This window comes from Astyanax mexicanus, chromosome 11, assembly GCF_023375975.1.
Source record: "Astyanax mexicanus isolate ESR-SI-001 chromosome 11, AstMex3_surface, whole genome shotgun sequence".
Lineage (NCBI taxonomy): Eukaryota > Metazoa > Chordata > Actinopteri > Characiformes > Acestrorhamphidae > Astyanax > Astyanax mexicanus.
In genome coordinates, this window is record NC_064418.1 from 37129089 (window position 1) to 37147749 (window position 18661).

Genomic DNA, 18661 nt, shown 5'->3' on the forward strand with positions numbered 1-18661 from the left:
TGCTCTCCCGAGACGCTGAGACTTGTCTACAGAAGTTCATGTCTGTCTGCGGCCCTTGACCCCTGTCTGCAGAATGACTTCAATAGGAGAGCCAGAGACAGGGTCAGGCCTGGGTGTGTAAAAGGGGGTCGTGTTTATTACTCTCTCCACAGGCACACAAGCCCTTCTGAGACACATGACAAAAGTGAAGGGGAAAAAAACTGTAATGCTGAATTTAACAGTGCAGATAGAACAGATCTGCTGACCGATGGAGGCATTACATGCTCCAGAAGGCATAACATTATGGTCAACTCACAGGACAAATAGTCTCACTGTTCACTTTATTAGAAACATCACTTTTAACATGCTTTCACTCACTCATTACTTCACGAGGCCACCTATGTTAGAAGTGCACTACTTATAGATTACAGAGCATTTGCTATGAAGGGGACTTCTATCTTCTAGCCCATTCTGCAGTTCCTGCACCACAGGAGTGCTGTTCAGCAGAGAATGTTTAACGTTTGGGTCGTGGACCCCTGATGAAGGGTTAGAACAGTAAATATAATCTTATAATCCAGACCAGGACATCTATGTGACCAGCACAGTTTTGTGATGTTCCTGTTCACAAACACCTGGATGAGTTAATTTTAAGTAGTGCATCAACAGTTTTAAAGTTTGAATATCTAGGAAAAATAGTTAAAAGTATTTTTTTCAGTATAAAACTTCATCTGCTTGCCTTAATTAGTGTAATCAACATGTAAAATGAAAATCGTTCATCTTACCCATTTCCAACGACCCCCTGCAAAAACAAAAAATTGTAATGTTATATATTAATTGTAATGTAAAACTATTGTGTTTTATATGTGGGTCTTTCAAAAGTAGTGAAACATTAAAAAAACATTACTGATATATTTATTTTTTATGAAAAACGAGTCAGTTATCCCAATTGAACCATTACCTGTTAGAGAAAAGGAACAATATTTAAACTAAATAGTAATAGAATAATTACCAATGAAGTTAGTAATAAAATATATACAATATATACACTGCTGCAAATGTCCCAAGCAGATTTCTTGCAGAACTGTCTACAGCTGGTTTACATATTTATAGGTGGTATTTTGCTGTTAAAACATTTCTTTTTTACGAAGATGTAATAATACATATGTTAATAATAAAGCTGTTAAGTAAAGTTTGTCAACAGAGATTACTCTGTTACAGAAATTCTAATGACAAACTATTAATACATGTGCTCAGCAGAACACAGCTAAATCACACTAATAGACTGTATAAAGCTGTAATTTTACAATTATTCATTTTTAGTATAGACATTTAAATTACTCTGAAGATAGAACAACAATTATCCAGTAATGTAATATTTGATATCAACACTTTTATTAGGCTAAAAGAGAATAAAGGATGTTTTAATGAATTCAGACACAGGATTCTCCTATCATCTGAAATATAGAGCTGTTTTTATTTTCTTCCAAGTCACCTTGTGTCTTGTTTGTAACCCCGCCCCCTCATTACCTGTCTTCACCCTCCTTGTGTATAAATAGCCTCTTGTATGAGTGTTTCCTTGTGGAGTCTTTTATATCTATGTGACAGTATATTTGTGAGTAGAGTTTGTGTTTTGTGTTACTTAGAATCTTGGTCAGTTGTTTTTGTATTTTCTAGTTATTCTTTGTTTAAAGTTAGAGTTTCTAGTTTAATTAGTTTTCCTTGTCTAGTTTAATCCTTATCCTAGTCTTGTTTTTTTCATAAGTTTTTTGCGTTACCCGTGTTTTGTTTTCTGTATTTATTTTTCTTGTTTATTTAATAAATACAATTATTTATCTGCACTTACGTCCATCCTCTCCATCCCTTCCATACGTGACATCACATTAATGAATAGTAAGATCAGCTAATTAACTGTTAGCTTTTGTGCTGTTTAGTTTAACACATGGATCATGTAGTTAACCTAGCTTGATTAATTTGTCAGATTAAGTAGGACAGTACAGTGTCTTTATTGTGGATTAATTTACTTGTTTCAAAAGATTGCTACTAGACCTTGTGCAAAAGATATGTGTCCTCTTCTCATGAAACTAGCTCCAGTGTTAGCGTTAGCATTAGCCTTAGCATGTTAAATTCTGTTGACTTAATATCTAGTTGTTAAATTGTCCCTGCATAAATTAAGACAAACATGCTCTCTGGAATCCATTTGCACAATTTTTGTCCATTCTAAAACACTGCACTTTACTGCACTGAGCATGTTTTAATGCTAGATCATTTTCTTTATGATAGACGTAACAACAGTAACTATGAGAGATGAGGCATCTCAAGGCGCAGTCACGTATTTTTCTTTTTCATTCTGGATTAAATGTGCACATCCCTACTATATGGTTTGCATTGCTTTTTCTATGAATATTCAGAATTTCATCATTCCTAAAACCACTCATGGTGCACTTCTTTCACAAATCCTTGTCACACATGAAGAGTTCTCCTGGGGAGTGAGGAACATCCTGGCCTACCTGCCGCTACTTTCCCGGCTTAAAGTCTGTACGTGACAGACATTTCCATTTTTATCTTTTCATTTTTAATATCACGCTCTAATTATTTTTGTTTCAGGTGAATCAAAGTTGAGCTGAATGGTGAGTAGATCCGCCGTGTTGCTTTTAATTGCCTGTCTTTGTTCATATCTCTCCGGTTTTAATGAATGAGCAGAGCGAAATTAAAAACATGTTAGGAGATGTTATCCCAACAGCAGACAGTTTTAGAGTCTTCTCCTCCTGGCGGTATGGGCAGGGTGAATGGGGGTGTAAAACACGGTAATAATCATCTATCCCAGTAATGCTGAGCGGCGTGGTGAGCGATGACTCTCAGTGCCCATCATTAGCATCGCAGCCAGCCTCTGCCTGACAGAGCACGCTCAAATTAATAAACTGGCACTGGAGCCACAACAGCAACGTGACCATTTGTTTCAGCCGGCTCGTTTCTCGGCATGGAGAAAGACTGTTTATTAGGATTATGCATGGTGTTAGAAATGTCAGATGTCTCATCCATAAAGTAGACTGATTTCTGTATTTTTATTCAGGCGTGGGAGGGAGATGAATGTCAGATGGAGAGGCGAGGTTGGAAGAAGCAAACAGTGCCCTAAAGCCACAGCACTGTCCCCCGCACAGAATTAAAGCAAAATACATCAACCTAACAGCCTGTTTTATGGCCAGGTCTGCGCAGGAGCCAAACAGCCATTTAGATGCAAGCTAACGAGTGATTCAGCTCTGTTCGGGGCTGCTGGTTTGTCTAAATGCTAATTTATGTTCAAAAGGCGGTTGGATGTTCCAGAGAGCTCATCAGTACTTTGGGAGACTGATAGCAGCAGAGGGATCAAGCTGCTCTCCCAGTGTCAGTGAGCACAGGCCTGAGAGAGAGAGCTGAGCGCGGTTCGGAAGGTCTTTTCCCCCCAGCGGCAAAAACCAAGATTCGATTTTGGTAATGAAACTATCTAATATTGCTCATTACGGCCATAATCAGGGTATGAATTTGTTTGGTCATACCACTGTGATTTAGACGTGTAATTAAGATCTTATTTGGCATTTTGTCACTAGGAATTAAAAAAAGAAAAAAAAGAAAGGGCGCTGAAATGTTTTCGGAAAATGTCATATTAAGGTCAGAGCCTAAACAAAGTGAAGCAGGAAATGAACAGGTTATGAATTAAATACAGCTGGTATAAAAATGAAAAAAAAAAATGGTAGAAATAGATACTAAATAGAGCTGTCGTTTAGTTGTTTAAACAAAAATATCTGAAATATACAATCTGAAAGCTGGACTTCCCAGAAGCTGCTTCAGAAAAAAAAACCTTGAAATATGATCAATTTGATCACGTGGGCTTTTTTTTTATTGACCAAATCGACCAAATTGACCATATACTGTAAGCTGCTGAACAATACTCTACCAAAGGGCAAAGTCTGTATTGTAAAATGGCATTTACCACTGACACAAACATGTAAATAAATTTTGTAATATAGAATAATATCAGTTCCTATAAAATAAAGTGTTTTAATAAAGATTTACCAAACTTTTTTAATAAATTCTATTTAACTCAAGAGGAATTGTGCTCCTTTTCTTGTTGTTTTGAGAAAAAATGTTAAAGCACCTCAACAGTTTCAAATGAGTTTGAATATGTTTTTGCATATGAGTAAAAAAAACACACTGTTAGTATAGTGTTCTGTTGTACAATCAAGTTAAGATAGGCTTAAAATCGGTCTTATTTTTCAATATTCCAGCTCAGTAGTGCAGTTGTATAGCTTCTTTTAACATCTATTCTGCCATTGTTTATTGGGTTTAAACAAACTTTGCTCAATATTCCGTAAAACTCACTTTCATATAAATGTATATTTCAAAGTAGTTAAATAATTATAGCACTAGATAATAACAAATTTATTCAAAAGCTAGTGTTGTCTAATTGTTGTCTAATATTGTAAAGCATTTTGTTCTCTAATTTGAAAGAAATTGCTCCTCTCACTGGTATCAAGTTCTGTATTAAGCTTTTTCCTGCATCCCAGGTAGACTTCTTCATCTTCTCCCAGTGGGAGAAACCTTTCAAAGTGGTTTTATAATGGATCATCAAGAAATGAAATATGACACTAAAGAGCTTTTTAAGCCTTAATCCAACCATGGATAATAAGCCGTTGCATAAGCCCCATCCTCTCAATCCTCCCATCTTTTCATCACAAATAAGGTTCATACACAATAGAACAGTAGAACAGCAAACTTATAAAAGCAACTTGGAATTGTGCTTGCCCCCCCTTAAAATATCTATCTTTTTAAGATGCCCACTGTGTCTACTGAATGTGTTACAAAACTGCTGGACATTATGCACTGAATGGCATTAAAACTTTCTTATTATTGGACTTTTGTTTAATGATTAAAATGGTCTTATAGGACAATTTCCTAGGTGCTGCTGCCTGTACAATATTAAATCCAAGGAAGATTCTTCAAGGTTAAATAAAGGTAGTTAAATAAGTAAATGATATTACCTTTTGTCATATTAATCTATATAAAGATTAAATGGTTTAATTAACTTTTTAAGCAATTTGAGGACAATTGGAAGTTACAAAATTATGAACAGAGATTGTAAAACTTTGTCAGCCTATCCCAAACTTTCCTGAAGTGATTTCAAAATTAATGTGATAAATCCAAACTTTTGAGCAGCAAAGTCAAACATCTGAGTATTGATTTTTGAGTGGATATACCCAATTCCTGCTGTTTTAGGTAAAATTTCATGCTGGGAATCTCCTTTTATACACATCAAAATTATGGATTTAAATGCAACTGCTTAATATGGGGTGGGTTTCCCAAAAACGATCAATCTTAGTGAATAATGAACAATGTCACATTTCTGATTAGTGCTTTTTTATCAGTGATGTTAACCAGTTATTCCATATGTATAAACAGAGAATTCAAGTGCTTTCCTTACTCTTAACTTCAGGAACTGAGAAACATAAGGAACCAATCAGATTAGAAGACGGTCGGTTGGTTGGTTGGTTAAGTGGTTGCAGACCCTGGACAGCTCATCAGGATTCGTTCTGAAGAGAGTAGACTGAGTAAAAAGGTCTCCAGAGATATTTCATTCCATTTTAGGCAGAAGGCTGCAGTTTTCTGTGCTGCTTATCTCTGTGCTGTTTGATTAAGCTGTTCTGGGTGGACGTCAGTGGCGTCTGAAGTCTGGGCTTGGTTTCCTCTCTCCCCACTTTAACTTTAACCTATTCGAACCTGAAGCAAATTCAGGCTCTACTGTCAAGAAGCGTCTCCCATCCTCAGAGCACAGCTGCAGATATCCCACTGACCAGAGGGGCAGGCATAGTTTGGGTTTGTGGGAGCTAGAGCTCGGGCTTCATTTCCTCTTGGCCGGAGTGTGTGTGGGGTGAAGAGGGAGTGAGTTAAAGGTTAGAGCTACAGGATCGGCACATCACTCACTGTCCAAACAACAGAGAGATGAAAAAAGATGGATCCACCCAAAGCGTTTGGAAAAAATCCGATCCAATTTTCCCGGTGCTAGCTTCCATTATAGTGGAGACTCCTTCACATAATGTCTTAATACCATGTTTCATTATGGGTTTGAGAGGAGGAATGGAAATGTGGCATAAATATGTTAATGTCTAACAGTCTGTGCTGCAATCTGGGAAGACCGGAGAAAAAGAGTCAAGAGAGTCCAACTGACACATTTCGGCAGGTGGCCAGAACACACACACACATGCATGCACACACACACATTCAGCTGCTAGCCACGATGTTGTCGAGGAAATGCTTTCCTCACTTTGCCATGCGGCCGTGCAAGTCATGTCTGTGCGCGGTGAGAAAGATAGCAGGGAGCAGGGAATAAATTCACACAGAGGACAGATGAAACTTTATCAGTCCATATTCTTCTACACGAATCTCTGAATATGGCCAGACTAGAAAAAGTCAACATGACTTTTTCAACATGTAGCCTTGTACAGTCTTGTAAATCTATTATTAGACTGTTAATAAAGAAGAATAGCTTGTTTCTTTGCTAGCTTGCAAAGAAATATATATTGATAAAAAGGTTTGTAATCACTTTACATTTGCTATAGCAAAAGTCATGGGATGGCAGTATATATCTTGACTATGTTACCTCAGGGATTGGTTGGAAACACCCACACCTGCATAGGATCAGGGCTGTTTCAAGGCATTTGAGGGCCCCAAGCATAATGAACCCCACCATACACCAACACCAACCACCCCCCACCACCACTTTTAAGAAAGTAAAATATATTCGTTCATTACTCGTTTTGTCCAGTGCTTGTCAGCATGTTGGCCATGGTCAAAAATGTATAAATGTTCAAACAGCAAAGCAATGAAATAAAACACACTATAACACACTATCGTTACTGAAATGTTTTATTTTTGTTTGATGAAGAATGAGCTAAATTGTGCTGCGCCTCATCTCTTTCACAGCGTGCAGAACTGAGTTTATACAGAGCGCGGCTCAGTTCAGTTAAATAGGCTTAAGATGAGTAAGGACATGTAGAGTTAAACAAATATTGTCAAAAACCTATTAAGGACAGGTTGAGGTTTTGGGGTGTTGTTCTAACTAATGTCAGTTAATCAGTAGCTTTAGCCATTGTACTGCTGAACATGTTCTAGTCTGGTTATATGCTATAGAAAGAGTTACTGTAGCCTTTGTGTCAGCTCCAACCAGTCTGGCCATTCTGCAATCGCCTCTCTCATCAAAAAGGCATTCATTTGCATCTTCAGAACTGTTGCTCACTGGATGCTTTTTTATTATTGCACCACGTTAAGTAAACTCTAACGACTGTTGTGCTGAAAATCCCAGGAGCTCAGCAGATCTAAAAATATTTAAAATAGCCTGAATAATAATATAATAAGGACCTCCAGGAAAAACACATCTGTGAAGAAAAATGTAGAGTATAGGCTGTTAAGAAAAATGCCTGCCTCATACAGAATCCAGTTCATGACTGAACGCTGAAATTACAAAGGTTAATGCTTATTCGAATCTCAGAATGCCCACATATAATTCTTCTTTAGCACAAAAGTCCGTTTGGGCAATAAGAAAATGAACTGGAATACAGCACTGAGGTATTGCTGAATGAATACACAAAGCAATAATCTTAAAATAAAACATGTTCAAACACAGAAATATTTCACACCTGCTGGCTCTCTCGCCTTGTGCTGCATTCAGTGTGAAATGGAGTCCACCGTGAACCTTTCCTCACAGCCCACAGAAGATGGATGAAAGCAATTAAAGCCACTTTAAAAAACGGCACGCAGGGCTGCAGTCTTTTACCTCGTGACACTGTGGGTATGTAGAGTTCAGCGTAGCCAGAGCCTCTCGTACAAGAGCTTTACACAAAAAGCAGTGCAGCATTTGTGGTTTCTAATTTTGTAGGAAGGTTAGAACTGGGATAGTGAGGTGGTAGCTGGATCATCATCACTGTAGCTCTGATATATCTGTAAGAATTAAGTGGGGAGGGTGTGAAATTTCATATACTGTACTCCTGTGTAAGGAACACAGGTGTTCCACACGCCCAAACAGATGTGCATACAGACATACATTCACAATTTTAATGTTACTTTTAACATCAGAAAGTGCAGAAGAGAGAGAGAGAGAGAGTGGGAGTGTGAGGAAGTGTTAATCAGCGTCACCTCCAAAATCAGAACATGCACACACACACACACACATGCATACACACATGCATGTACAGTCACACATTCTCTCTCTCTTTTTCTCCCTCTCTCTCTCTCTCTCTCTCTCTCTCTCACACACACACACAAACACAATTTGTGTATGGTCAACAGTACCATCTAGTGGTGACAGAAAGAATAACAGAGTAGAGCACAACAGAGGAAATGCAGAGGGGACTCAGCGGAGGAAAGGCCAGCCTTCAGTTCCTGATATCAGACAACTGTTTCCTGCAAAATTTCCTGTTATGAAGCTGAACATCTATTTAAATGACAACAATTCTTGGTGACATTTTTATGATACATAACATGTAGCACAATATGTCATTCCATTCACAGTCACTGCTGAACTCTACCCTACACCATTGAGCATTTACTTACTGCCACACAATACACTGTCTACTCAACACACCATATCGTTGCTGTCCAATGAAAAACAAGGATCTTCATTTTTGTCTATTTTTTCATGATGAATAGACCAATAGAAGTTCTCAAAAATGACCTGAAATAAGTAAATGATAATAAGTAATTGACTTCCATTGAAAGTAATGGAGATACTTGTTTTTAATTGGACAGAGAACGATATGTATTATCAGTTTAATAAAATACATTGTTAATGATATTCTTCATATTGTATGTTTTAATGCCATTTTTAAAGCCATTTTTTGCGCATACATTATACCGTATGTCCGAATGTTTGTGGACACCACTTTTATTGAAAGCATCGAGCTACTTGATGTTGCACTCTTTGCTTACACAAATCTGCAAATGAACACACACAGTTTTTTTTGTCTAATCCCTGTAGAGAGTAAATGATGCCAATAGAATAGGACTTATTGAAGCATACACACATTAAACCTATTGGCACTATGACTAATTTTAGACAAGAGCTAGAGGATATAACCCCCCCTAATATTGAACCTGTGTTCTAGGGAATAAATGTAATCAAATTCTCACAAGAGTGCTCCAAATCTAGTAAATAGCCACCACTGGAAAATTAAGAAAATACATTCTATATATCTGTCTTGCACTATTCACCATATTTTTCATAGAATACAATTATATAAATTGTATTTATATTGGTTGTACGTCTTCTTGTACAGTGTTGATGAATTGCTTTGTTGTACTGAGCAATGACAAACATTGAATTATATTATAAATATAGCAATGATTTTAGAATGAACAAAATGCAAAAGAAAAAAAATATTACAAAAATAAAATAATGAATTAATAATAGAGATGCATTGTTTACAAATCTGTATACTAAATTACAATTCTGATTTATATACAGCCAAATTGGCCAATGAGTGATAATTTGGGCACACTGAGTGAGGCACTTTGGCACATGCTGGCAATATAAATTACATTATTTGCTCTTTAATGAGCCAAAACTGCCATTTCACACCCGTAGACAAAAAAGCAGTTGGCAATTTAAATAACATAAAATCACATAAAGAGCTACATTAAAGTAAGTGGCAGCTGCAAAATGGATCTGCCAAAATCCAAATAATGAACTGGATGACTACAGACAGTTGCTTGTTTTTAGGAAAAACTGGCTGAATCCCCCAGTTAAAATAAAAGAATAAATTATTTATTAAGAAAATGCAATATCCACCTGATGTCTAATCAGCTGCTGCTGTTTCTATGAAATCCATGTTTTCCTAACATTGTTCTATACTAAAGAAAAGTAATATACTATTGTAATGTATCCTTGTTAAAAAAACAAAAAAAAAAACAGTGTTGTTATTTTACAATATAACAGAGGATCTAAAGTTAATGGCCTATCTGAATACAACCTGAGCATTAGACTTTTAAAACACACTTTTGCATAATAAACCCAGTTCCTTTCTGGCCTTGAGTTCTTTTTCCAAATTAAATATTTGGCCTTCTATATATCACAGAGTGTGTGACAGTAAGTAGCTGTGCGTGTCACAGTGGGGGAGAGAGTGGTTCCTGCTGACGCGCCACAGATTGATTTACGCAGGCAGGAGGCAGTAAATTGCTGGCCAAGAGGGAGGAACTGCCTCACAGGATTCAGGTACAGGCCAGCAGCCAGCCACTCCGCACCGCATTCATCAAAAGCCCCTTTCACCGAGCTACTGCAGGGCATACAGTGCATACAGCACCTTCTGTCTTCTCCTCATTCTGCTTCTGTTATGATGTACAGGTATTGTCAATGCACACTCATTATAACTGTAAATCTTACTGTAGACATACATTAATAATCTGATTATTATAAAATAAAAATTACAAATGCACTCAATCAAGTAGCATGCATCAAATTCTCGTTCATCTGAAGTGAAAGGTTTTACTATGTTCTCCATTTGTACAAATGGCAGTCTATTATTATTCAGTCTTGAGCAGAACTGTGAACTCATAGCAAAAACAGATAACACTACATGTTCTACACATTAGTGAACACACACACATATACAGTGACATAGTAAGCACACATGTTAGGAGCAGTGAGCATTAAGGGCCTTGCTCAGGGGCCCAAAAGTGGCAGCTTGCTTGACACAGATATGGAACTCACAAGCCTGTCATCAATAACCCCATGCTCTAACCACTGAGACAGCACTGCCCCCAAAAACCTTTCAACCTTTTCTTGTTGCCGACCCTGTTTTTTTACATACCGACCGATTTAAGATTGCTCTCTGATATTGCCTTGCCTCTGTATGACCCCTGGACTGTTAATTGTGTATGGTATGTTTTCTCTCTCTTGCTGCTATTCACTGGTATTGACCCTGCTTGTTCTGACTACCCTTGTATTGCCTCTTTTTTTCAATAAACCTGTTTTATTGTATCTGTGCCTGTCAGAGACCTGCCTTGTCATGACAATTAGGTTGAAGTTCTTTCTGTTATTTAGCTTTAAAATTCTGTCAGAAATATTCCCACACTCAATTCTAATTAACCTCAAAGCAGGTTATTTCATCAAATTATAATCAGTAATGCCTTGTTTTATGAGCCACAGTCACAAAGTATCTCTAATGCAGTTAATACAGCTAAAGGGTGTCACAAATGAAATCACTTCAGCACACATTTTAGTGCTATGATCATTTACAGACTAATGCAACAGCAGTTATTAATTGAATACCCTTCTTAATTATTACCTTTGTGTGTTTTTGTGCTCTGTTGCTGTCACAGAGGTGCTGTGAAAAGATTATCCACATCCTGCAGTGAGAAGCTTTCTCTGAGGGTAACAATGCAGTTTAAATATTTACAGGCTGGAAATATTTCCAGGGGAAAATGTCCAAGTTTTACCTGTATTGAACTAGTAATTTTAATAATTAGATAATTTTGAATTGATGAGCTGGTTGTTGCAATTTAGATTTAATCATTGACAGGAGGAGAATAAAAACTACAGAAAATATTCTAATTTATGTAATGGTTGATGTTTGGAATATTATTTTATTTCTGACAAACAGAATGCAATACGAATTGGAAAGGGTACACTGGTTCGAATCCCGGTCATGCAGCTTGCCATCAGCTGCCGGACCCCTAAGAAAGCACAAATGGCCTTGCTCTCTCTGGGTGGGTAGATGGGCGTTCTTTCCCCTCATCACTCCTCGGATGATGTCGATCAGCATAAGGTGGCTGTGAGCTGATGTATCGATATGAACCAAGTCGTTGCGCTTTCCTTCAAGCGCACTGTAATGCTACTTGACAATGCTACATCAGCAGCAGTTTGAAAAACGGCGGTGGCTGACTTCACATGTGTCAGAGGAGGCATGCGCTAGTCTTCACCCTCCTTGTGTTGAGGCATCACCACTGATGGAGGATACACAACTGAGTAGCAGCTGAATTGGTGGGACACCTGGCCTAGCTAAATTTGATTTGGGCAGATTGATGCCTGATACATTCTAACAGATGCCATAATAATAATGACAGAAGAATAGTTTTGGGTTTCACTAAAATCTTCTAATTAATGGTTTTTTTTTTAGACTCTTTGTTATCGAGATGAATGTGAAAATAAAATATATATATTACATGAAGAATCTTTTTCAAGCAAAATACTTATTTTATCTCATCACTGGAGAATCTGTTTTAGTATGTTTTGTTTTTTTAAGAGTTTATGTGTCAACACCCAACATCACTGCCATACATCTTACTATGTCTCCAACTACAGTAGACCATTCAATTACATTCAGACGTGACAGAACAGGCGGTAGTATGTAAATGAATGGGATAATTTAATTATGGCAAGTCTGACAGTTAGGAGCTCTAGACTCGGATGAAACAATGTGCTTCCCGCACTCTTTCTTTGGCATGTGCCTTCACTGAGTCTGAGCCATTGTAATGCATTATAGTAATAACACAGTCATCACTGAACAGCACACAAGAGCAGCAATTAAGCACAGCTGAATGGAATGAATGTGTTCAAAGAATGGTTAATTAGAGTGTCTAGAGGAAGAAACAGAACCTCTAATGTTCACTGAAATACAGGAGTATTCCTGCTTACTCTTTTAGATGCATTTTGTCTCTGTATTTTAAGTGTTTTTGGTGTACCTGGGATTACTGTGGTGGGGGGATTGTATCACATGGCACATAATACTGAGACTCCCTCAGTATTGGAGAAGGAATCTTTCCACAGTCCTGATCTCAGAGCTATGCTTTATGTCTTGTTTTTTTTTCAAGAAAATCAGTAATGGTGTCTTTAGTCCTATCCGGATGGGATTAGTTTCTTATGGGGACATCTCTGAAAAATATTTCACACTTCTACTTAGAGATAAAACTCTTGCATCCGGACTGCAATTAAAAAACAGGAGGACCAGTGAGTGTTCAGGCCTCCTTGGTCACATGACATAACGTAAGTACCCCCCCATTTCCACTCGCTGTTGTGTTTGCGTGGATCTCTGTGGAAACGCGCGTTCAAAGTGTAATTACAGTGCGTGGCAGTGGACAAATAGCTATTTTCTTAAACGAGAGGTGATGAAACTCAGACATGTGGATCTGGACGGAACTAACTTTTCCGTAGGACCACAAAGTTTAGAAAGAAAAACAGTAGATAATTCAACCTGTAATTTCTGAAAAAAATTAAATAAAAAAACACGTACATGGTCAATCTGGACAGGAATTAAATCACAGAGGATAAAATAGAAAATTACCCCAGGGCCCCCTGAGAAACTAATCCCATCCAGAAAGGGCTTTACACTTGCAGTAAATATACAAAGGAGTCCTAAAAAAAACCTTTTAGTCCAGGTTTAGGCTTAATCTGGGTCTAGGAAACATCTCCGAGCAGACAAATGGAGGATAATTACCAATGCTAAGCTCTGGATTCAGGAAGAGCACCTGCCAAAGAGAGAGTCGCTCCCATTAATCTGCTCTGGAATCATTTTAAGGCCATTAAGCCTTCCACCCGCTACTGCCAAGAAACGCTAGAAGCAAGTTTACGATTATCAATGCAAATCTTAATGGTAACAAATGTTATCATGTATTGTGGATAAAGAGACTCAGATGTTTTTTTGGAGAAACTGCGTATCAAGTTGGCTGCACCTCAGTTAACCCCGGCTACGGTGCATTTGGGCCTCCAGTCAAACTGGACCAGGTCCAGTTATAACCAGCAAACACAAACTGATTCATACGCAGCAGAAGAGATAAGAGGAACATTAAATTACATCAGATAGACCACTCCCTCATTCCCAGTAAAACTGAGGAAATCTCTGAGGCACAAACATGAATACTCCCATCATGCACAGCGGGGGCCGTGTATTTGTACTGCTTTCCAAATAAGGCAATCATGAACTATTGAGCTCAGAGAAACAATACAACTTAACTGGAAGTGCTCTTCGACTGATTACGTCTCATACATATACAGTGAATAAAAATGACAAGTTTACAACTAAAGCTCTGCAGAACCATCCATACAATAAACATGAACATGCCAAAAGTTATGGGACAGGAACAGGTATAGACTGACACTGGAAAATACTGTTACACCTTTGGCTTTTGTATGTCTTGTGTGTTTCCTTTTCTGTTCATCCTGTTCCTGTCCTGACTTTTAGCCTGTTTTGTTTTCTTCCCCCATGTGCTCTTCAAGCACTTGGACCTGTGTTATTGTCTTGTCTCTGCCCTTACCCTGCCTAGCCATTAGTGTTGTCACCTCGTGTCTTATTTGTAACACCGCCCACTTGTTTCCTAACCCAGGTGTTCCTCACCCTCCTTGTGTATATGAGCCTCTTTGTTTCAGTGTATCTTGTTGAGTCTTTTGTAGATTCTTTGTCATTTTTGTATGCTCTGTGTTTCACGGTTTCAAACCTGTCAGTTTTTTTCAGTAGTTCTGGCTTGTTTTCTTAGTCATATTTATTCAGTCTAGTTTTCTATAGTTTTGTTGTATTTGGTTTTGTATTTGTAGTTTATGTTTCATAGTCTTGTTTCTTTGTTTATTTAGTTTTTTGGGGGTTTCCCTTGTTTGCTTTCTTCCTTTTCTTTAGTTTTTTTTTGTTTCATTTTAATAAAAAATTACCTGCAACTTTGTCCGTCCACTCATCCTACCTTTTGTGACAGACAAACATATGGGGCCTCCAGTATTGAATATGGATGTGATTTCTGCCAGAGTTGCTTATCTGTTCACACGGACAATTCTAGCCAGACACCGGGCACAGTCATTACCACCCAATGCATGTTATTTTAGGTGGCAATGCTTTCTGTGGTTCATTCCTAGTGTACACACATGACCAGTATATATCTCACTTTTATTTCTCTGATTGTCCTTGTCAGCATTTTCCAAAGTTAGCATTGATTGCTAGTTGAAAACAGTCCATTATATGGTATTTGCATATTTATCTAGCATAGAAAAAATGTCCACTGATAGACATTACTGTTGGACAGTATTGTATGTGTAACTGTTTCAATGACACACAAATAGACAAAAAGCTTAAAAAAAACTGTATAATACTTCTTTTCCAAGTTCTGTTTGTGATGTGAGGCCCTACTGACATTCCAATAAATAAATCCTACTTGGAACATGGAAATTTCAACAGACACCCAGCTGTCTGTCTTGTGTTTTTTTTCTCTTTTGGTTCCATGTGCTCCTGTCCATTGTTTTCCTGTCTTGTGTTCTCAGCCACTTGTTTTTTTTAGAGCATAGCCTTGTTTTGTTATTGTCCTGCCTCCACCTTAGCCCCACCATAGCCATTAGTCACCTTGTGTCTTGTTTGTAACACCGCCCTCTCGTTACCGGTCCCAGGTGTTCCTCATCCTCCTCATGTATATAAGCCCCTTTGTTTCAGTGTTCCTGGTAGAATCTTATGTGTGCTACTATGCTGTGTATGTGTGTCAGGCCTGTTTTTCAGTATTATTGTTTATTTAGTTCTGAATAATCTTTGTTCTTGTCTTTGTTGATGAGTCATCACAGTGTTGTCTATTGTGTTTTTTGTGTCTCTTGTTTGTTTTTTGTTTTGCTTTTTTTAATCTTCATTCTCATTTTATTAAATGTATATTATCTGCAATAATGTCCATCCTCTGCTCCTTCCACTGTGACTCCAGCATCCTAGTTCAAATGGAATGCAGCATTATTTCATATATCATTGGTAAAAGTGTACAGTGTCTTTCTACTACTTCTTTTTTATTTCTACTTCCAGATTTAAAATTTTAAGCTGATATATCTTGAAATGTCATGCCCCATCCCTGCTATCTGGTGGCCTATAGGCTGGGTGTATGATAAAATGCCATCTTCCGGCACATTCAGATAAGAGACTAGACGTTAGCCCAAAGGCCTAAGTGTCCTACCACTGCCTTTGAATCATAGCTGAAGGTTCTGACGTGGATTTAAGTTATGATGTGCTGTGCTCCTGATCAAGACTCCTCTCAGGCTGGATCTGCTTCTCTGAAGGTAAGAAAAAGAAATTCATTATTGCCCTGCAGTAATGAAGTTTATTTTAATAAATTATTTCTAGACTATAACCAGGATTTAGGTCTGTGTGCCGTAAAACAATGTCAAAAATATGATCAGAATAGGAATAAAAAAAGATGCTACTTAAAATTAGAAATTGGGAAGCAAATAAATTAGATGTAATGTGAGAATATTCCAGAAACATGCAGTTGAAGATGCGTAAAGCATGCAAACTGCATGCAGAGTGCCTTGTTAATACTTAATTGCATATACAGAGTGCAGTAAGACAAGACAACAACAAAACTATTTTTTATGCATTTATCGGCAGTGGAGTCATTTGTGGAACATGCCTCCAACATTCCAAGTTATGTGTGAGCTTAAAGTGTTCTGTGGATTAAAGTATTTCGCATAAAAGCCCCCAGCTCCCACTGGCAAATTATTTTAATTACCACACTCAGTAATGCTTGTGGTTGTCAGTCTTCTCAGTGGTAGCTTTCATAAAGTAACATTCCAATTTCAACAGTCAGGTGAAAAATGTAACTCTGGAACAATGTTCTGTACCACAGGGAACATTATTACATTTTCCCATAGAGAAGACCAGCGTAGCATGAGTTCACAAGGTCAGGAGGAAACGGCGGCTACAATTAAGACTGTATGACTTCAGAGGTCAGAGAACACCAGAGGGAGCGTGTTACCATAAATGACATCATAGCTGTAGTTTAGTCACAATGAGTGCAATTGATCATCATAAAGAGCTATTAGACTGGAGAATAATCTATCATTAGATAAAATGCAGGATGTGGGGGAGGGGTGTGATACTGTACTGTACCATCATAATTAATGCCTTTCTTAATCTAGTAAATATTTACATATGTACAGTACCAATCAAAAGTTTAGACAAACTCTTTCATTCCATGTTTTTCAACATGTTTATTTATATTAAAGACATCAGAACGATTAAGGAACACATGTGGAATTATTTAATTAACAGTAAAAAAAAAAGTGTAAGTGTAACTCAACTGAGACGATGATTTGTGGTAACTTCTTCAAGATGCTGAGAAAACTATTCCAGGCCAGGTGACTCTCCCTCATGAAGACACTGAGACTAAAATACCAAGAGTGTGCAGACCTGTGGTACTTAGAAGAATCTAAAGAGTAAAACACATTCTGGTTTGTGTTTTACTCTTTTCTACAGAACAATTCAGCAGTGTTCCAGTATAGCTTTAATACAGTCTTCAATATTACAATTTTACAACGGACAAAATCATAAACAGAAAGAAATACATTGAATGAGAAGAGTCCAAACTTTTGACAGGTACTGTAGGTTTACATTTTTTACCATATTAAAATAATGTACCGTTTTATCACTCCTTGCAACAAAAAGAAATAAGGCCCAGTCTTGGACTACACAGCATTCTGAATGCAGATTTCTATTGAAAGGAGCATATAGTCTAAAACTAGGCTTAACCTGTTCATATTTCAATGTTAGGTTGTTTATAGATTTAACTTTGATTTTACTTATTTATTGTCTTATATTTAATTTGTGTATTAAACATTACATTAAAGATGTATATTGTATTTGTATTCTGTTCACATAGCTTACCATGCTGTTGTAATATAGAATGTTTAAACACTATTTGTTTGTTTTTTTATTATTATTATTATTATTATTATTTGTGGGCTGCATCTTTTACCTAAAAGCATTACTGAGTGTAAAACAGTGCTTGTCTTCTACATGGCTGATGTTTTGCATTTCACTCTACATTTTTACAAAACCGAAGCAAAAACAATCTGTTTTTTTAGCCGATAGTCCATCACGTTTGTCTAATCTGCAGATATTATACCTCACTCTTCAGAGGTGACAACCAGCTAAACTCCTTAACAGCTGCTCTATTTAAACAGAATATGTTTGTAAGTTAAATGTATGCTGATACATTTCTGCTACTTTTTCCCTTTTGTTTCTTCTAAAGTCCAAGTGAGCCAAAACTAGAGGGCAATAGCTCAACCAGCTCCATTTCTTAATATCAGTAATGAAATCTGGTGTTATTGCTGTTGTATATGGCACAGTAATAATATCACAGGCTTGGATATTAGGCAAGAGGATATTAGATGTAGAGGAAAGATGTGAGGGCTGGATGCCTTTGTTTTCCTCGCAGCTATCTCAATGCTGCAAATATTAAGGAATTCATAATATTTAGGCAAAATAACTCATTTCTTTCTTCTTTCATTCCAAAGAAAACGATTTGAAGAAATTCCTGGGTGAACGTTTGTAAACTGCACAAATATCTCTGCACCACTCAAATAAATGAAGATAATTTTCTCAGTTTAACATGTGTGCAGGCTAAACTGAAGTGTTTATTATTGCTGTCTCATCTACCATCAGACACTGGCATTTAGATCTGGCCACAAGTGCCCTCTTAGATCATAAACTTATATAACTTTTTTATATAAGATATAACTTAGATCATAAACTTATATAACTTTTTTTTATTATTTTATTTTATGTTGTCTTATCATTGCTTATGCAATCAGATCTCCATGATAATACTGAACAAATGAATCTCTGAGAGTCTGAGAGTTGTAATGGAAGTTTACTGATGGTTCAGTTGTGAAGGAAATACTGTATAATATAGTGTAAATAAATGATACACA